The 19,368-nt window shown below is 50.8% G+C and overlaps 1 protein-coding gene across 1 annotated transcript in view; it reads left to right on the top strand.

Moving 5' to 3' along the window:
- LUZP1 (leucine zipper protein 1) overlaps positions 1-19,368 on the top strand; it is a 32,433-nt gene that overhangs the window by 1,158 nt on the left and 11,907 nt on the right. The window lies entirely within an intron of this gene.

The following is a 19,368-nucleotide window of genomic DNA, read 5'->3' as shown; positions in this document are numbered from 1 at the left end:
GTCTCAGGCATTCAGGATTTAGGGGGAAAAAATGCATTTCCTTCCCACATGGCTCCAGTCTCTTGGCAGCGCCGTGCATCTCCTGGCCGGCTGGAGAGCGAGCAGGGACCCTGTTCCTCAGTGCTTCTGCTCCCTGCACCAGTACAAACCAGTTACCTGCCCAGCCGGTGCGTTTCGGAGGAGCAGCATCCTCCAGGACCGTCCTGCATCCACAGCACTTGCTCCTCCATTGTGCTGAGTCTGTGGCAATGAGGGCAGCAGCAAACCATCGTGCTGACCCCGTCGCAGGGGCTCCGATCCCCAGTGGCCATGGGGTGCAGGACCCTCCCTGAGCAAGGGGCCCCTTTGCCAGGGTTGCATTCTGGCTGCCCCAAGCAGTCCCCAGGCACTGCAGGGAGGAGGGTTGGTCGCTGTGTTTCCTTTGGATGCGTGGCTGAAAGGTCTGCAGTGAATTGGGGTAATGGGGTGTGGGAGAGCAATTGCAGAGTGGGCAGGTCCCTGTTGACTAACCTCCCTTCTGCTCTGAGCCTCCTCACAGTGCTGTGAATGGTACCGTGCCTTCAGCACAGGGCAGTCTGAGCAGTTCCTACTGTCTAGGAAGTTAAGGTAAGCTCTGGCAGTGGGGCTCTTTGCCCTCTGGCTTTCTCTGTGCTCTTAGCCCATCTGAGAATAACTTACTGAATTTCTTCATTTAGTGTTAGGAAGTGCAGACAAAAATAGCTCTTGTTAAAAACAACTACTCTCGAATGTGGCCTTTACCAGAAATGGTAATGTTTAAAATGCCTTACAATCTTGACCATGTTATTGTGTTTGTTCAGATGGGTTGGTGACTGCATCCTTGAGCGTGACCTTAGCATAGGCTCACTGAGATTATGCTCATCCTCAGTGAAACCTTCCCACTGAAGGCTGTGGTCTGTGAGGAACCCGATGATACGTGCCTGCTTCCTCATGGAAGCTGTTCAAGGAGTGTGGCTGGGCTGACTGAGCCACATGACGAAAAGACACCTTTATACACTGGTTACATGAAAATGAAGCAATAATCTTTTTTAGGAGGCCATTTGGATTGGAAGGTTCACATGATGGTGCAGCAGCAGTAGTATGGTTTGCACTAACTAGTGCAATGAAGGTGATGGGAACCCTTAAAGCATATTGGAAGGGAGAGCACTAGTGGTGGTGGTTATTGTTAGTGGCTTTGTTAGTTGTGTCTTTGGTAATGTTTGGATCTGCACATGTGAAATAGAAAGCACAAGTGTCTTCAAATGCTTGGTGACAGCTGATGAGCTAGTGTTGCTTGCCAGCCCTTCCTGCATCCTTGGTGCTGGTGGTCTGCTTCATCCTTCCATGCTCTCACTCCCTCTGCTTCAGGCAGGTTGCATCTCTGGAGAGCACTGAGTCCCTTGGACTTGATCTCCTCCCCATAGTCACCAAAGGAGGGATTCATCTCCCTGTCCGAGCACAGTGGTTTGCCAGGGTAGCAGGGGAAGGCAGCCTTCTGCTGGTGGTGCCTGTGGCCACCCACTGCACACACTGGACAGTCACATCCCTCTGCATTTGAGGCTTTAGAGCTGGTGACAGAATCACTTCGGTGGGAAGCCCACAAGCCGTTTGCCTTTAATTGTTCAGGTGTAGGAGCCTTCATAACCACCCTGGCTTGGAGAGGGCACTGTGGGTGTGCCTTTCCCATGGACCCAGTGGGGTTTGGGTTGATTCAGCAGCCTGACAACGCGAGTGCTTTTCAATCTGATCACATAGAGGTGTGGCATCACATGTCAGCCACCAAAACACAGCAGTTTAGGCCTTAATCTTGTGTCTCTGGCTTTGTCATCTTCAGTTTTGGCAGTGATGCTCCCCTGCTGAGGCCCCGATCGTGGCAGATAAAGGGTTATAAGGCACCGTTCAGCCCCGTGTTCTTTAACCTCACCAGGGTGGGGTAAGATACGCAGGTGCAACAACAGCCTTACCCAGGCGCACCGCCTGTGTGCACAGGGGCATGAACCCCATGCATGGGCAGTTCTGTTTCCTTCTCTGTCCGACAGAGCTGAGGCTGGTTTGGAGCTTTCTCACAAGGGCTTGTGCAGCAAACTGAACGTTGGAGGTTCTCCTAGGAACACAAGGCAGAAAGGTGAATGCACAGTGAAGGGCTGAAAGGAGAGAGGGTGGTTGGAAAAGATGAGTTCTGGTGTTGTACACAGTGATCAGCTTCCTCTGTGGCCTCTTGCCAGAAGAGCTCTGCTGATGGTGGAATCCACTAGGATCCACACCAAGAGCCCGAAGAGTGAAGTGGGTCATTTATCCACTTGGGAACAAGGTTTCCGCAATACACAGCTATGAAGTGCAAGGAAACAGCAGCTGATAAGTTTGTTTCTATGTGACAGTGGGCAGATGAGAGCTGCTGCAACTGTCAGCTTGCAGGAGAGACAGGGATTTTCATGTCCTGTCCGTCATGGCTTTGGGAAGCACTGCATCTGTGGGGTGGGCTCTGTGGCTGGAGGAGGTGGGTTTGTCTTTCCACTCATCTTTCCAACTGTCTCTTACAGCATCCCAGCCTGGTTTGGGTTGAAGGGACCTTAAAGCTCCTCCAGCTCCAACCCCTGCCACAGGCAGGGACCCCTTCCACTGGAGCAGCTGCTCCAAGCCCCTGTGTCCAACCTGGCCTTGAGCACTGCCAGGGATGGGGCAGCCACAGCTGCTCTGGGCACCCTGTGCCAGCGCCTCAGCACCCTCACAGGGAACAGCTTCTGCCTAAGAGCTCAGCTCAGTCTCCCCTCGGGCTGGTATTGCTGCCTGTGTTTCTAGCTCTCCACCAATGTGCTTTCATGGTGACTTTGGCCATGCTACCTTTGCAGGTTTCCTTCTCACACAAAGCACTGAGCAGGTTTGGGATGCAGGATTAGACACCGTGTTTAGGGGACTTGAGTGGAAAAGTTCCTGTATTTATTAAGTCCTTACAATTTTGGCCCTTTTGGTGCAGAGCTTCCCTGGGCAAACCTCAAGTATCTTCTCAAAGGCACTTCAGGGCTGTAACATCTGGGGGCTGATGAGCTGTACCCAGCTTGGGGCACCTCATCTGGCTCTCGGGGACCCGCTTGTCCACAGCTCAGGTTTGCGATGTCCAATGGCAAACCCGATGGCTGGGGGAGTGTTGGTGAATGTAGATAACATCTATAGGAACTCGTGTGCCTTGGATGGATTTGTGATCCTTTGGCTCAGAAGCAGCAGGACAGATTTCATTCAGGCACATTGCAAACAGTGCTTGTGGCCAAGGCTGGACATGCATCCTTGAGGGTGAGCTGCTCTGAGAAGGCAGGAGATGAAAACTTCTGAGCTCTGGCTTTGATGGTTAACATGCAGCTTGGGGCTCCTGTGTGAGGCTGCATGGCCAGAGAGAAGAGCATCAGCTCCTGCAGCAGGTGATGTGAGAGGGCTGCACCATGCAGAGCAGTCCCCCTGGGCAGCCAGGGGCACATCACCTACCACTGCTCACGTCTGCTCCAGGCTGGAGGAACAGGCAACAGCCAGGACACTGCATTGGATGTTCAAGTGCCACAGGAGGAACAAGGTGGAGGAGGGACTAAAGAGTGAGCATGTTGCTGTGACGTGGTCAGACCTGTGTTTGTGCCTACAGAGTCACAGAATGGTTTGGATTGGAAGGGACTATAAAGATCATCTCGTGCCAACCCCTGCCACAGGCTGGGACATGATCACATTGGCTTCAAACTTAAACAGGTTAAGTAGATTAGGTAGATATAAACAGGTTAAGATTAGGTTAGGTGTAAGGAAGAAATTCTTTCCTGTGAGGGTGCTGAGGCACTGGAATGGGTTGCCCAGGGAGGTTGTGAATGCTCCATCCCTGGCAGTGTTCAAGGCCAGGTTGGACAGAGCCTTGGGTGCCCTGGTTTAGTGTGAGGTATCCCTGCCCATGGCAGGGGTTGGAACTGGATGCTCGTAAGGTCCTGTCCAACCCAAACTGTTCTGTGATTCTCTGTGTGTGTAGGAGTGTTCTCACTGATCTCTGAAGTGATAGCTTCATCCTAAGCTGAAAATGTGCCTTTTCATGAGCCTGGTTACAATGAACATCACCTCAGACAACTCCTGATCAGCTTGACCACGTTTCTCTTTACCTTGAACCTTTACTTTTTGTGTTCTCTGTTTTCTCATGTGATCCAGATGCTTGCATGAAGGTAGAACCCCTTGGGGCTGTGCAGGGTGGGTTGCTGGTGGCATCAGCTCTGCCATCCATGCTGCATGCAGCACAGACAGCGGGAATGACAGGTTTTGCTGCAGTGCTGCACCCTCATTACGTGCTGCAGCAGCATCCGTCAGGCTTTGTTTTCAGGGTCATTCCCCAAATTGCTTCCCTATAACTTACTTGTTAAACGCATTCTCTGGGGTTTCAGCTACAACTGCCCCATGGCTTCCCATTGGGATGGCTTGAAAATCACAGCATGTTTCCAAAGCTGAAAGGAGGCTGCAGAGGTTCCAAGCTCACACTGATCATCTGATTCCACTGCAGCACTTTGAGCTGCTTGTGCCTTTGAGGTGCCTGTACCTCACGTGGGAGTGCAGTGGGTTACCTTAAAGGGAAAATCTGATGAAACTGCTTCAAGAACTTGTTGTTACATGTGATATCTTAGTGGAATTTACCAGAACAGAAAGAGATTCCTGACCTAGGATCTGGAACAGTGCTGCAGAAACAGTAATTCCTCAGGTAGTGTGAATCATTTGGAAGTGTGTCTGGTTTTACTGGAGAACAGTAATTCCTGTGTGATAATAGATGTTAGTACTGCATTGTGGTGAGAATTTGAACTTGGCACGTTGAGAGATCCTAATGAACCTTCTCCCTCCATTGTTTGTATACCATCCTGCGTAGCTACTGTTTGGGATTGGTTTTGGTGGTGTTGAGTGTGATTAATGCCTTAGCAGAAAGGTATCCTGTGTAACACGTGGATACTGCTGCTTCTGTGTGAAAGTTGGCTGTAGTCTATTATGAACTGCCTGCATATGCTCCTCACCCCTCCGGGTGCTGCCTTCAGATAGCTTTTAGCACTGGGCAGACATAGCAATGAGCAGCACAGTTTGGGATCGGGTGTTTCTTTCTGCCTGCAGTGAACTGTCACAGAGGTTCTGTGAGGGGAGGGTGAATGTTCCCAGTGTTTGGGGAACACTGTCACTGTGTGTGAAGGTGAACGTGGGAGTGATGCTGTGGAGGTGGCAGACGTCTGGTTGGGTGCTGAGTCGCTGCAGACTGTAGACGGCAAAGGAGCTCCTGAGAAGAGAGTGTGAAATAGCTGGGATGGATGGATGGATGTGGGATGGATGGATGGATGGATGTGGGATGGATGGATGGATGTGGGATGGATGGATGGATGTGGGATGGATGGATGGATGTGGGATGGGTGGATGGATGGATGTGGGATGGGTGGATGGATGGATGTGGGATGGATGTGGGGCTGCCAAAGCAGCAACTGCTGAGCACAGGTCACCCTGTCGACTGCCTCGATTGCTCTGTGGCACTCCTTGGGTCACCTTCCCTGCATCTCCCCCAGCAGCAGCAGTGGCAAGCCCCACTCTGTAGCTGTCTTACATCAGGATCATGCTCCCAAGCCCGCACCAACACATCATCTCTGTCCCCGTTTTCCTCATTGAGCTGGTTTGCAGAGTGGGGCTTTCCTTCCCCACCCCTCTCATCCTTCTTGCTTTAGGGATCTCTTGCCTGGGTGCCTCCAGTGACTGCTGCAGCATCTGCCTGAGAGTGCCCAGCACGTTCCTGGCCTCGGACCCAGCTGTGCTGTGTGTGAGCTGGTGGGACACTGCAGAAGCAGGTCTGGTGGCAGCAAGGGGGTCAGGGTCAGCAGTGCAGGCAGCTGGTTAGGGTCAGCACAGTGGGCAGGTCAAGGGGGAAGGTTGTTGTCTTCTGCTCGGCAGTGGTGAGTTGGTGTCTGCAGTGTCATCAGAGGTGGATCTTCCACTGGAGCAGCTGCTCCAAGCCCCTGTGTCCAACCTGGCCTTGAGCACTGCCAGGGATGGGGCAGCCACAGCTTCTCTGGGCACCCTGTGCCAGCGCCTCAGCACCCTCATAGGGGAAGATGGGTTCTTTATGTCCCATCTAAGTCTTACTGTGTTTCAGTTTAAAACAAGTGTCCCTTGACCTGTCACTGCAAGCTGTAGTAAAAAGTCTCTATACCTTCCTTAGAACCCCTCCTTTATCTATTGAAAGGCCTCAAGAAGGTGTCCCCAGACTCTTTCCAGGCTGAACAATCCCAACTCTCTCAGTCTTTCTTCACAGGAGAAGTGTCCCAGGCTCTAGTCCTTCTGCAGACCCATGGCTGGATGCAGTACTCCAGGTGGGGTCTCATGAGAGCAGAGCAGAATGGAGGAATCACTTCCCTTGACCTGCTGGCCCCACTTCACACTGATGCTGCCCAGGACACAGCTGGTTTCTGGGCTACAGGCACATACTGGTTCATCTCTCGTCTCTTATCCACCAGTACCCCCATCTCCTCTGCAGGGCTGCTCTGGATGCATCCATCCCCCAGGTTATACTGATGTGGGGATTACCCTGACCGAGGTGTAGCAAGTTGAAACGTGGTAAATTCTGACTGCACCTAAAGGAAAACGATCTTCCCTGTGAGCATGGTCTGACCTGGGAGCAGGGCTCCAGGCCTGGTGCTGCCTCTGACCTTGGGGATGGGCAGGATTTGATGCAGTCCTGAGCTACCTGCTCCAGCCTTTGATGCTGACCCCTCCTGGAGCAGGAGCTGGATGAGGTTCTGTAACACTTGGGGGTGATTTCCACCCCCTTACTAGCAATGGAGATGGAAAAGGTGGATTTCCCCCTCCTGCCCTCCTCTGTGTGGTGTGGGAAGCGGTGTGGTCCTGTCTCAGTCCAGCCAAGCCAGTCCTTCCTTCCTGTGAAACATCCTTCCTTCCTTCAGCCCAGGGAGTACAAGGGAGGAAAGCACACAAATAACAGCACGAGGGAGCCAAGTTAGCCAGCCATGCTTGGAGAAGGGCTGGAGGGAGACCCTCTGCTGTTCTGTGTGACTTATGCTCTGGTTTTGCACTCCCCACGTTGTTAAATGTGTTGTAAGGAAAGCATGTGCCCTCTTTGATCTTCATTTAGGATGGGATTCAGATAAATTAATGCCTGGCATCAAGCCTGCAGGTTTCCTCATTAGCATCTTGTGTAATGCTTGCAGGAGAACACGTGCTTCAAGAGCAATAGCATTTGTCTGTTTTCTGTCCTGTTGTCCATTAGATACCAGTGGACTTAAAAGCAGACGCAGGCTTGGCCAACAGAACTGCTTCTTTCTTGTTAATAAGGGTATTCCAAGACTGTTGGACTTGGCAGGGTGAAACTGAGTCCTCCCATGGGAACAAAGTCCTCCCATAATAGTCATGGCACCTTTCAAGGTTGGCACCTTTAACCCTTTCATGCCCTATGGACGAGAGGCTGGTAGGAGCTGGATGAACTGAAGTTGGTGAAGAGGACAAGGGGTAACGGGTTCAAACTGGAACAGGGGAGATTTAGGTTAGACCTTAGGCAGAAGCTGTTCCCTGTGAGGGTGCTGAGGCGCTGGCACAGGGTGCCCAGAGAAGCTGTGGCTGCCCCATCCCTGGCAGTGCTCAAGGCCAGGTTGGACATAGGGGCTTGGAGCAGCTGCTCCAGTGGAAGGGGTCCCTGCCCGTGGCAGGGGTTGGAGCTGGATGATGTTAAAGCTCTTTCCAACGCAGGCCATTCTCTGGTTCAGCTCTGCCTATGAGAGAAGTCCGAATCAGCACCTTTCTGATGGGAATCCTGTCCCACACCACTTAGTCCCCAGACAGCTTCTTAGCTGCGTAATGAAGGAAGCAGCTGGATGCTCAGGGTGATCTCCCTTGGATATTATGGCTGTTCTTCACCTCTGTCAGTGCCCACCCTAGTCAAAGGAGTCACTTTATGCAAACAAATGGCAATAACTCCATCCCATTTCTGGGAAAAGGGACCAGAAATCAGGTATTCCTCTGCCATCTCTTTCTGCATTAAGGAGTATAGCAGCAGTGGCTACTGGATTCCCTGGCCAGTCACCAGACCTTGGAGCTCTCTCTTATGGAGGGCACCGGGTGTTTAAGTCCCCACAGCTACGAGTGTGCTCTCACAAAGGAGAGCTCCTTAAAAGACCCAGGCTGTGATCCATTTGTCAATGTTTTATTTACCTTTTTGATACCTGAGGCTATTGTCAGCACTAAATTGAGCACAAAAGACTCCTGTTAGAGTCTTCCTATCCACCCATCTGTCTTCATTGAAGAAATCACATTGAAGAGAGGGATGTAAGCTCCTGAATACCTCCTTCCAGTTGACTTTGCACTTGCCAGTGAACCAAAAACATAGGTTTTGAAGCTGCAGGGTTGGAGCTTGGGTTGTTACAAGGGAGTGTGAGGTTCCAGTGGGTATTCCTGGCACAGCCGGGGGTCAGGGAGAGTTTGTGTTGGGAGGCTTTGGAGAGTACTGGCAGTGGGGTAGCCAGCCAGCCTGCAGGTACCTCCGGGGTGATGCTGCTGGTGCATGGGGTAACCCAAACCTTCATAGCAGAGGTGTTTCAAACAGCTGATTCCTCCTGGCCTCTTCCTGCCACTGGTGTTGATCCCTGCTGCTCCCCAGCTGGCTGAGCAGGAGGATGCTGCCAGTCCCAGCATCATGGAATGTTAAGGGTTAGAAGGGACCTCAGTGGTGGCCTCATCTCTCCTCTCCAACAAGTGCTTGCATTAGCATCAGGGAGGCTTCAGATGTCAGCTTCTCACAGCCGAGCCAAGGGGAACAGCAGCAGGAGCATACCCTGAAGAGGGGTCCCACCAGCAAGAACCTTCCAGAGCCTTGGGGTAAAACTGATGGGTTTGGGGTGTTTGGACAAGTGCGCAGGGTTCTTCTGTGCAGTGGTGCTAATGGTTTATAAAGTGGACCTGCAAAGGAGCAGTTAAAGCTGCACCTATGCTTGAATGTTGGATTGGGTCAGTTAGTCCTGGGTGTCTGCTGGGGGGTATTAAGTTAAAGAGCTCTTAGTTAAGGTTTAGACATTTATTTGAATCCAAATGATCATTTTGAATTCAGGTCCCAGTTTATTTCCTGGTGCTGCTGGGCCTGCTCAGGACGAGTCCCTGCGTGCATGGAGCGGAAGGAAGTGCAGGGTGAGGTATGCAGAGAGGACAGGGAGCCCTTCCCGGAATGCAGTTTAAGCTGTTCCCAAAAGGTTTTCCTTTCTTAGTGCTAAGGAGTCCTGGAGGATGATCCCGAGCCATGGATCACCATCATCCATGCAGCTTTAGGTGTGTATGGCTCTTGGCACAGCTTGGCCTGGACCTCCCTAGGCATCTGGTGGGGATGGCTCATGAGTTAGCAAGGACTGTCCCATTTGGAGGCAGAGCAGGTTTAAGAGGGAAAGGGGTTCTTGTTCCATTTTGATTGGCCTTGGTGCAGAGGACAGACCTAAGCAGGGCTCACACATTGATAGAGGTGTACCCCTAAGTGCTGTCTTTGGTGAGCAGGATCCACCCACCCTTAACAGCAAACTGGGATCAGGGTGAAGGATTAGACCTGTAAGATCATCAAGTCCAACCATTTCCCCAGGACTTCCAAGTCCACCACTAAACCATGGCACTTGTAGGGCTGGTGCCTGCAGCCCTGCCCTGGGCAGCCTGTTCCAATGCTGAGCACCCTCTGGGGCAGGAATTGTTCCTCAGCTCCATTTGAACCTGCCCTGGTGCAGCTTGAGGCCGGTTCCTCTTGTCCCATCCCTTGTTCCTTGGGAGCAGAGCAGAGCAGAGCACTCCCTCGGTGCAGGCACGTGCGGCTGCCTCTGCAGAGCCTCCAGCACTGGGCAAGTGTGGAGTCAAAGCCCTTCTGAAGGAGCAGATGCTGACCCACCTGGAAGTGAGTGTGGAGCTCCCTGTGTCCAGCCCCAGCTGTGTATTTGAGTTGTCAGCCATGCACAGGGTATTTGAGTTGTTGGCCATGCACAGTCCTATTGGGATTTCAGACACCGAGGACAGGAGCAGCCCAGCTGGGGGTCAGCTTCAGGACCATAGGGTTTACCAGCACACTTGGATGCTGGCTTCACTTGGCTTCTGTACCTCTGTACCTCTGCCAGCTCCAGGAGTGTGCTGAAGGCTGATGTGTGGGTGAGGTGAGCCCATTCCTTACCCTTGCGGTTAAGCCATGCTGTTGTGCCGTGTGGGATCCCAGCTTTTGACATCTGGTTGAAGTCCTAAGGCAAAGACCTGTCAATGAAGAGTCACTACCCGTGGTTGCCATTGTGCTGTAATTCTTGTTTCACCCGGTTCCTGATGCAGATCTAGCAGGACAGCTCTTTTCCTTCCTTTGTGATTATAAGCTGGGCTGGACTTTCCTGCCCAAGGCCATTCTGTCTGTCCTGCATCAGAACACAAGTGTCTCGAGCTCAGGGTTTTTGCACTCACTGCTGTGGCAGCAGATCTATCAACTGCTGCTGTATTTCAGTGGGAAGTCTAGACCCAGGTTGAGCCCAGGCCATGGGACCAGCTGTGCTTTGCTGCATTGGCATCTGACCGGTGTGAACTGCAGCTTCTTTGGGGTCTCTATGCTGCCTTTTTCCTTCACCTCTGCTGTGTCCCAGCTTTTGAGAGCTGCTGGGATGATGCTGCCCTCTCTGCTGAGGCTGGGGGGGCACCCACACCCGGGCTGCTTGCCTGCCTGCTTTCAGTTCTGTCCAAGGCACAAACCCGATGGCTCAGTGGCTGTAGTAGCTGAGGGCAGTCAGTAGCTGTGGCAGATCTTGGGATGGGTGTGAGGGAGCTGAAAAGCTTCTGTTTTAGCACTTCCAAACTTCATTGATTGGGTTCTTCCATGAAGAAAGTCACAAGGATAACCCATTTTCTGTGCTACCGGGTCCATGAGCTCATTTCTTTCCTGGTTTGTAGGGATCCATGTGAACGGCTGAGCCAGGCTTTTGGCCAGGGAAGTTGACAGCAGTCAAAGGAGTGTGAAGGAGCTGGCTCGGATGTTAGGAGCATGGAATATACCCTGTGTCAAAGGGGTGCAGGAACACACAATACCCTATGATGTTTATGCCAACAGGGGTGTATCCAAGCCAATGTGGCTCTTGGATGCAATGGTAGGAAGAATGTGCAGGTTAAAGCTGCCTACACCTGCTGAGCAGAGTAATTCCTTGGCAGTTAAGAGTATTTGAAGCTGATCTTCCTGGGTGTGAGGTACCAGGGATGCCTTTCCCCTCTCTGTAGATGTTCCTGGACAATACATTTTGTGGGTTTATGCTTCTGGGTGCTTAGCCCACTGGTAGTGTGGCATTTGTCACAGGTGCACTGTTAGTCCAGTCTGACCTGGGTGTTTGGGAGAGGGCAATACAAGAGCTCAAGATGAGAAGAGCTCTATTGGATGACAGTAAAGTTTACCTGCCCTGTATCCCATCTAGAAATGGGCTTCCAGGAAGGAAGATAGGGACGAGTGAAGAGTGCAGTGATGCAGGCCAGAGGATTCTCTCAGCCTCCAAGTGTTGGCTCAGAGCCTTACTGTGCTGGGAGTGGGTCCTTGTCCCTCTATGTATGACCCTGAGGGATATATTTGTCCCTGAGTTTGTCTAGTTGATGCTTTATGAACCCACAAGGACTTTTAGGTTCCAGGACATTCTGCAGCCTGGAGCTCCTCAGTGTAACACAAGCTGAAGGAGTGAGCCCAGGCAAAGACCAGGACAGATGGCAGGATGGGAAGGAGTGAAACCACCAGCAGGAACTGAGGGGATGTTACTGCCCCAGTCTTCAGCACAAGCATAACGGAAGAGGGTGGAGAGAGTAGAGCTGCTCTTGATGGGTAAGGTTTGTGATGGCCAGATGAAGAGGTTACAAGAGCACATGTAGGAGGTGAGCTTGCCATGACAGTGTGAAGAGAGGTGTGAAAAGAGCTTTTTCTGTGTGCTAAATACCAGTAAAATGAAAGGTTGAGAAGCAGAGAGAGGCAGGCTGAAGTGATGCGGGAGAGGGCACTGTAGGGCAGACCAGGGTGCTGTCTCCACAGCATCCCAGCTGCAGCAGGGACCAAAGCAGATGTTGGGGAGCAGTATGAGAATAGCTAACATACAGTATGATTCCGCCCTGCCCACTGAGCCAGAGGACTTTGTGTTCTTTGCATTCAGTAGTCTCCATGCATGTAGCCTTTCTGAGATGGACAGCCAGAAGCCTGCAGCAGTAAGCAGTAGTTTTCCCTCTGGGTTCCCATTCCCCCTCTAATACTCTCATTTTAGTACTGCTCCTAACGTTGAACCAATGTCTTCATCAATACTTCAGTGTCCCTGGGGAGGCCAAGGCCCCTTTCCTCCACAGCCTCAGTGCTGGAGAACTACAGATAAAACTCAATGAGAACTGGGAGCAAAGTTGCCAGCAGTGACACACAAAATGAGGCATTCCTGAAGTTTGGATCCTGTGGCATTCAGACAGCTCATGAGCGGTTCAGCTCCAGGCAGCACCTTGGTGGTAGCACATGTTATGGGGGGGAAGTGATGGTGACAGCCATGGTCCCTGAAGCCCTTGCAAAGCTGAGCCTGGCAGAGGTGGGATGGAGGGGTGAAGGACATGGAATACCTCCATGTTCAACAGATATTACAAAGGCATCACTGAGCTGGGGCTGCTTTTCCCATGCTAACTACAGGATGCTGCCAAGTCTGTGACTCGCTGGAGAGATGCCTGCATAGTGTTTGTGAAATCAGATGTGACAGGGAAAGCTGCTTCTGAGGACAGTACAGGCAGCAGCTTGGGACACTGAGGCAAAGAAGGAAAACCTCTTCCTCAGCTTTGATTCCAGTGCAGGATGGGGCATTTTTCTTGAGGCAGCATGAAGAAGGCAGGAGGTAATTCCTGAGCTCGCTGATGTGATGAGGAGCCAGGCTGTCCCACCAGCCCCTCTGCTTGCCTGCACTACATGACAATGTGCTGTTGAATTCAAATATAGAAGCAAATGTAGAGCTTGTCAAAAGAGGAAACTTGTCTGTTGCATGTACCAAGTGTTTTCTGCTCCCTGACAGATGGGAGCAGCATGCTGAGAGGCTTTGGAAGTATCAATCCAGTTTTGATCAAGAGCTCCACAGCTTGGGTACCGTTCTCCTTGCCAAGGGGTTCTCAGGGTGAGGATGCCTCCATCCAGCCCCAGGGTTGTGTTTGGCACTTGTGAAGGTGGACACCACTGTGTGTTATTGGAAGGTGCTGCATCTAGTCACCAGATGCATAGACCTGGTCTCAATGAGCCTGTCCTTGTGGCTCTTTCCAGTGCAAGCCAAGCAGTGATGTCAAAGGGGAGCCAGAGATGGGTGGTAGCAGCTTTGTGGAGGAAAGCATCATCTCTGCTGTGCACAGTGAAGCATCAGCGACTGCCTCTGCCCAAACCCTGGTGCTCAGGGCATCTGCTGTGAGCACCTGGGGGTGACTTTCTGTGTCCTGCTGCTTTTGTATTGGCACTGCCAGCTCCGTATGGAGAAGTTCCTTTTGTGATGCTGGGAGCAGAGCAGCACTGGGAGTTGGTGTGCGATCAGAGCTGGCGTAGGGTCAGTGTGACTTGGTGATGTGCCAGATCCTCTCCAGCATCTGCAGAGCCTGCTGCAGTCTCCCACACTTGCCCTGGATGCTGTTTGGTGCCTTTGTTTTAGTCTCCTTCATCGTTGTGGTCGCTGTGGTTATTTTTGGCTGCTGTCTCATTATTTCACATGTCTCTAGTCTAACATTGTATTAGTCAATATTCAAACCACTTCCAGATTGTTTAGCTTGTTCTGACTTTGAGAATTTCCTCTCCCTCTGCATGCAGACGTTTTGTCCCTCAACATACAGACACTCCAACAACTCACTTGGCGTCCTGTGTTCAGCCCCTTACCCCCCCATGTAAAACAGCACATCGTCTGCCTCTCTTCAGCTGCCCCAGGAGGCTGTTAGGCATCCGCAGGTTTCATGTGGGGTTGATGACACATAGTGGACTCCGGCTCTTATTTAGTCTGAATGTCTTGGTTTATTTCCTTTTCCTTCTGGAATACTTTCCTCCTGTTCCCATGACTGTGTATCACTGTGTGGGGTCAAGAACCGGGAGCTGGAAGGAGCTTGTGAATCAAAGTAGGAAAGATTTCTCTCTTTTCTCTTGATCTGACAAAGGCTCTGGTCCCAGTTTCCTCATCTGCTGCAATTTTTGACACCCATATCCTTTTTCTACATAAATGGCAGAGATATTTTGCTTGACAAATGAGGAATGACATGCTGGACTCCTCCCAGCCCATTCCGCCTTGGGGGAGGGAAGAAGAATCCAACTGATGCTCTCACCATGTTGAGCTGTGATACAGGCATGAATCGTCAGCAGCATTACTGTGTTTGAGCATGACATGTTCACACTCCATTGCATACGTATGCAATACCAAAGCCCTTTAATTAAAACTGCAGATGCATATGCACACGAGGCAGAACCCAACTAACACACTTATACTTCAGGTGGAAGAGTATGTGTTTGAACCAGAGCATAGTGTAATCAGCTCTCCCCTGACCTGCTTGGCTCTCTGTGACTGTCAAGAGGAACCTCCTTGCTACCCCAGGTTGTGCTGCTGTACATCTCCAGACTGATGGAGATGTCAGCCTCCTAATGCAATCTGAGCACAGTCTGGAGACCTGCGTTGCCCAAAGTTCCCTTTCCCCATGTGTGTGCAAACACTCCCAGCATTGTGCTCCCTGCAAAAACCCAGTTCCCACAGGGATTCTGAGCCGTGATTTGGCTGCAGATGGAACAGGGAGGATCCAAGCTCACCCCAGCATCTGGGGAGGTCGAGGGAGCAGTACCAGGTGTACACCCTGTCCATGGACAATAGCCCCACTCTGCTCCTCCCCTGAAACCAGGTCACCTGGCAGCTAAGGAATGCAGACCTCAGCCTGTGTGGATGTGACAGTGTGGAGGATCTCTAGGGCTCCAGCCACAATGGGGCAAATGGTTGTTCTTATCTCTGTGTTGAGCTGTGTTTGAATCTATTGATTTTCTATTGCCTGTGACAAGTGCTGTTCTTTAACAGTCTTTAGGGTCTACTGGAAAAACCCCTACAGCTTCAGGAGCAAAAGAAGAAGTTAATAAACAGTGGCTATAAGTCAAGGCATTTGTAATTTCCATTCATCTTTAGGACTGGGTTAAGGCTTAAACTTAACATATATGATATGACATTGCCCTTTTGATGATGGGTACTGTGAAGACCAGCAATGCCATCACTGGGGGCCCAGGCTTCCCCAGCCATAGTGAGGGCTGTTGCATTATCAGTATAAAAGCACAAGTAAAAAGATTAAAAAAACCCCCAGATTAAGTGCAAAACGTGCTCTGAGACAGCAGGTTCTGCTAGTTCTTGACAGACACACATAGCATCTGGCAGCATCTTTATCTTGGTGTAGCAGAGAACGCAGTAGGAGTGGGTGCCAAAAGCTATTCCCATATGGGCATGTTGGGGACATAGAATCATAGAATCACAGAACAGTTTGGGTTGGAAAGGACCTTCAGATCACCCAGTTCCAACCCCCCTGCCATGGGCAGGGACACCTCACACTAAACCATGGCACCCAAGGCTTCATCCAACCTGGCCTTGAACACTGCCAGGGATGGAGCATTCACAACCTCCCTGGGCAACCCATTCCAGTGCCTCAGCACCCTCACAGTAAAGAATTTCTTCATTATATCCAATCTAAACCTCCCCTGTTTAAGTTTGAACCCATTACCCCTTGTCCTGTCACTACAGCCCCTAATGAACAGTCCATCCTCAGCATCCCTGTAGGCCCCTTCAGATAAATGAGACTGATTGATACTCACCTGCCCACAGCACACTGCAGCAAAAACCTGCTTCATAGCTCTAAACTGCTTTGAACAGAGCACACAAAGCACTATGTTCAGATTTAACACAAGGAATCAGTACTTAAGATGTTCACATTTTCTCACATTGCATTTAATAGTGATTAAGAAATACAATGAGTATAGCTCAGCAGGGAAGAACTTGTAACATGTACCTCTGGGTCTCAAGTCAGCTCTGCATACCCTGCAACCCAGAGCAGTAGACACTGGTTGGACTCCTCACAACAGCCAGATCAGAGCAAGGAACACAACATGTGGGGTAAGATGCTTCTGTGCATCTGGAGAGGAATAGCATCATGGTCCTAAGGACTTCTGGCAGAGTTTATCTGCGTAGGTCTCAAGTAGTAGTCACTTAATTGCTGTTCCTGAAATAGCAGATGGTTTGCTGCCAGTTCATAAAGTGGCTCAGCTAGCACAAATGCTTCTAGCTGAAGGGGTTTTGCCTCCATGCACAGCTGTGAACTGACTCAGTTTAGTGCAGAGAGGTGATGTAGTCCTAGGGGAGGTTTTATCTAATGACGCTGCTGAAAAAGCCTTGTCCAAAACTCATAGATAATGATGAGCAAAACTGAGTGTGCAGAAAACTTTAATGTAAGACCATGAAGGGTCACTGAGAGCTATGAAGTGTTCTAGGAAATGTCCCAAATACTGAATTCTCGCAGCTGTTTAACAGGATTCTGTGGCCAAAACCACACAGAAGAGCCCTGAAAGACAATGTGTGCTGAACAGGAGAATGGGATTGATGGGAATAAATATATACTCAGGAGATACATACACTAGTGAGGAAGGTCAGAAAACCCAATGAGATATCCATGGGGAAAAGAGGAATCAGAACGAGCCATTAAAATAGTGAATCCTGGTAAATTCACTGCAGTGTTTGTAAGTTACCAGTTTGAACTGGTCGTGTGCTACGTTTCTCTTGTGCAATTGGGTTTGGCTTCATGTGCTACAACAAAGAACCTTTTAGATCAGACAACATCTTCTCTCCCTGTAGGTATTTACTGGCCACACATTTTGCCTTGATGTTTGCTGTGTAAAATGGATAGTTTGAGATTTCCCAGGCTACCTGCGTGTCTCATCAGAAGCATTTGTTTCAAGAACTCAAATCCAAATGGATGTTACTGTGGCTCTTGGTTTCATGCAGGGTTGCCCTTGTTGTTCAGGTGAAATCAGTGGTTTCTTAGCATTTTAAAGGGTAACAAAAGGACTCCTAACCACGTTTCTGGGCTTTCCCAAACCTTTCCTCGGCTTTTCCCAAACTCTGTGTTTTTGATGGCCCCTGGAGAGAGCAGAGCATCATTCCCAGGGAAGACAACTGCCATCCAGCTATCCATGCTTGAGCCCCATTTAGCTTCCCTTCATCCTTAGTGGGTAGAGTATGAGCCCTCCAGGAGTGATTCCAATCCTGGGGAGGGTCAGTGAAGATGCTTAAGCATTGTGGAGGTGTCTCTCTTGCTGTGTCACTAGTTAAGCTCAGGGAGATGTGTCAGACTTGGGTGTGTGAACACACAGCCCAGCGCACAGGAGAACATCATTTCTCCTGTGATACTTCTGCTCACTATTTCCTGCTGATACAGCCAAGAGGGTCTGTCCATGAGCTGCAGCAGGACGTCAGCTGCTGCTGGAGATAAGGTTGCTGCTGTGTCCATTTAAGCATTTCAATGTTTCCAGGATAGAGGCCTTCAGAGCCTTTGATCACACTTCATCAGTGACTCAGATGGCTCTGTTTAACCCAACTGCCCCTATTGCCTTTGCCACTGGCACAGGTTTGGTTTCTTTTGCTATTTCTGAAAGTTTCATCCTCTTTTCTTCCTGTTTTTTGTTTCTTTTTCTAAAAATGTAAACCAGAGTTGGGCTGAGAGCTGCTCACTTTGCAAAAATAGAGAAATCTGAAGTCCATACATCCCCTTCAGATTGTTCAGTGCCTTTACAAGCTGAGCAAGTTATTGCCTTACCAGACTGAGCAAGTCCCGTTTAAGTGGGACTGTATCTAGGAAAGTATTAGGAGACAAAAAATATTAGGCTCTGCTCTGCTCTCCTGAGACTCCACTTACAGCACTGGGGGCAGTTCTGGTGTCCTCAGCATAAAAAGGACATGGAACTGTTAGGACAAATCCAGAGGAGGCCACAAGGATGCTCAGGGGCTGGAGCAGCTCCTGTATGGAGCCAGGCTGAGAGAGTTGGGGCTGTTCAGCCTGGAGAAGAGAAACTGTGTGGAGACCTCAGAGCAGCTTCCAGTGTCTGAAGGAGGCTACAAGGATGCTGGGGAGGGACTGTTCATTAGGGACTGCAGTGACAGGACAAGAGGTAATGGGTTGAAACTTAAACAGGGGAGGTTTAGATTGGATCTAAGGAAGAAATTCTTTACTGTGAGGGTGCTGAGGCACTGGAATGGGTTGCCCAGGGAGGTTGTGAATGCTCCATCCCTGGCAGTGTTCAAGGCCAGGTTGGATGAAGCCTTGGGTGCCATGTTTTAGTGTGAGGTGTCCCTGCCTATGGCAGGGGTTGGAACTGGGTGATCTGAAGGTCCTTTCCAACCCAAACTATTCTATGATTCTATGTCCCTGCTCATTGCAGTAGGGTTGGGTTAGGTGGCCCCTGTAGGTCCCTTCCAACCCAATCCATTCCATGATTCTGGTTCACCCAGGTCTCCCTCCCGGCTGCTCCCTGCCAAGCACAGAGCAGTTCCTCACTCCATGGGATGCGTCAGAGCGTGCCTGGGTGTTCCATGGCTGCTCACTCCGTGGCAGCAAGGAGCAGTGGTGCAACCCTTCACAACTGCTCATCTCCTGGGTGGGCAAGTGGGTGGCAGCCAAGGGCAACGACAGCTTCTGAAACAGGAGGGAGAGCCTTGAAACCCTGCTGGCACTGGTACCTGTGAGCACAAAGCAGGGGAAGAGCTCTGCTGAGCAGCCTGTGCTGCAGGAGGAATGCTGGCAGCAATGAACAGGGTTGACTGGTGTGGTTTGTACTTGTGAGCTAGGGGTGAGGGGCTTGCCCCCATCTCAGTGGCCACCAAATGGAGGGGGGTTGCATTTTCTGTTTCCCAGGTCTTGTTTATGGTTCCTGACTCTTCATCTCTAAGGTGTCTTCAGGAGACGGTGCTGAATAGAGAGGTGTCTGCTGCACCGGCTTGTGTGTGAGCAGGGACCTGAGCCTTGCACACACACACAATGGGCTGGGTTGGAAAGGACCTTAAGATCATCCAGTTCCAACCCCCTGCCATGGGCAGGGACACCTCACACTAAACCAGGTCACCCAAGACTATGTCCAACCTGGCCTTGAACACTGCCAGGGATGGAGCATTCACAACCTCCATGGGCAACCCATTCCAGTGCCTCAGCACCCTCACAGGAAAGAATTTCTTCCTTAGATCCAGTCTAAACTTCCCCTGTTTCAGTTTGAACCCATCACCCCTTGTCCCACCACTACAGTCCCTAATGAACAGTTGCTTCTCTGCAGTTTCTTTTTCCCTAATTCACCACTCAGAAACG

The sequence above is a fragment of the Melopsittacus undulatus genome, chromosome 14 (assembly GCF_012275295.1).
Source record: "Melopsittacus undulatus isolate bMelUnd1 chromosome 14, bMelUnd1.mat.Z, whole genome shotgun sequence".
Classification (NCBI taxonomy): Eukaryota; Metazoa; Chordata; class Aves; order Psittaciformes; family Psittaculidae; genus Melopsittacus; species Melopsittacus undulatus.
This window is presented reverse-complemented; position numbering and strand designations above follow the sequence as displayed.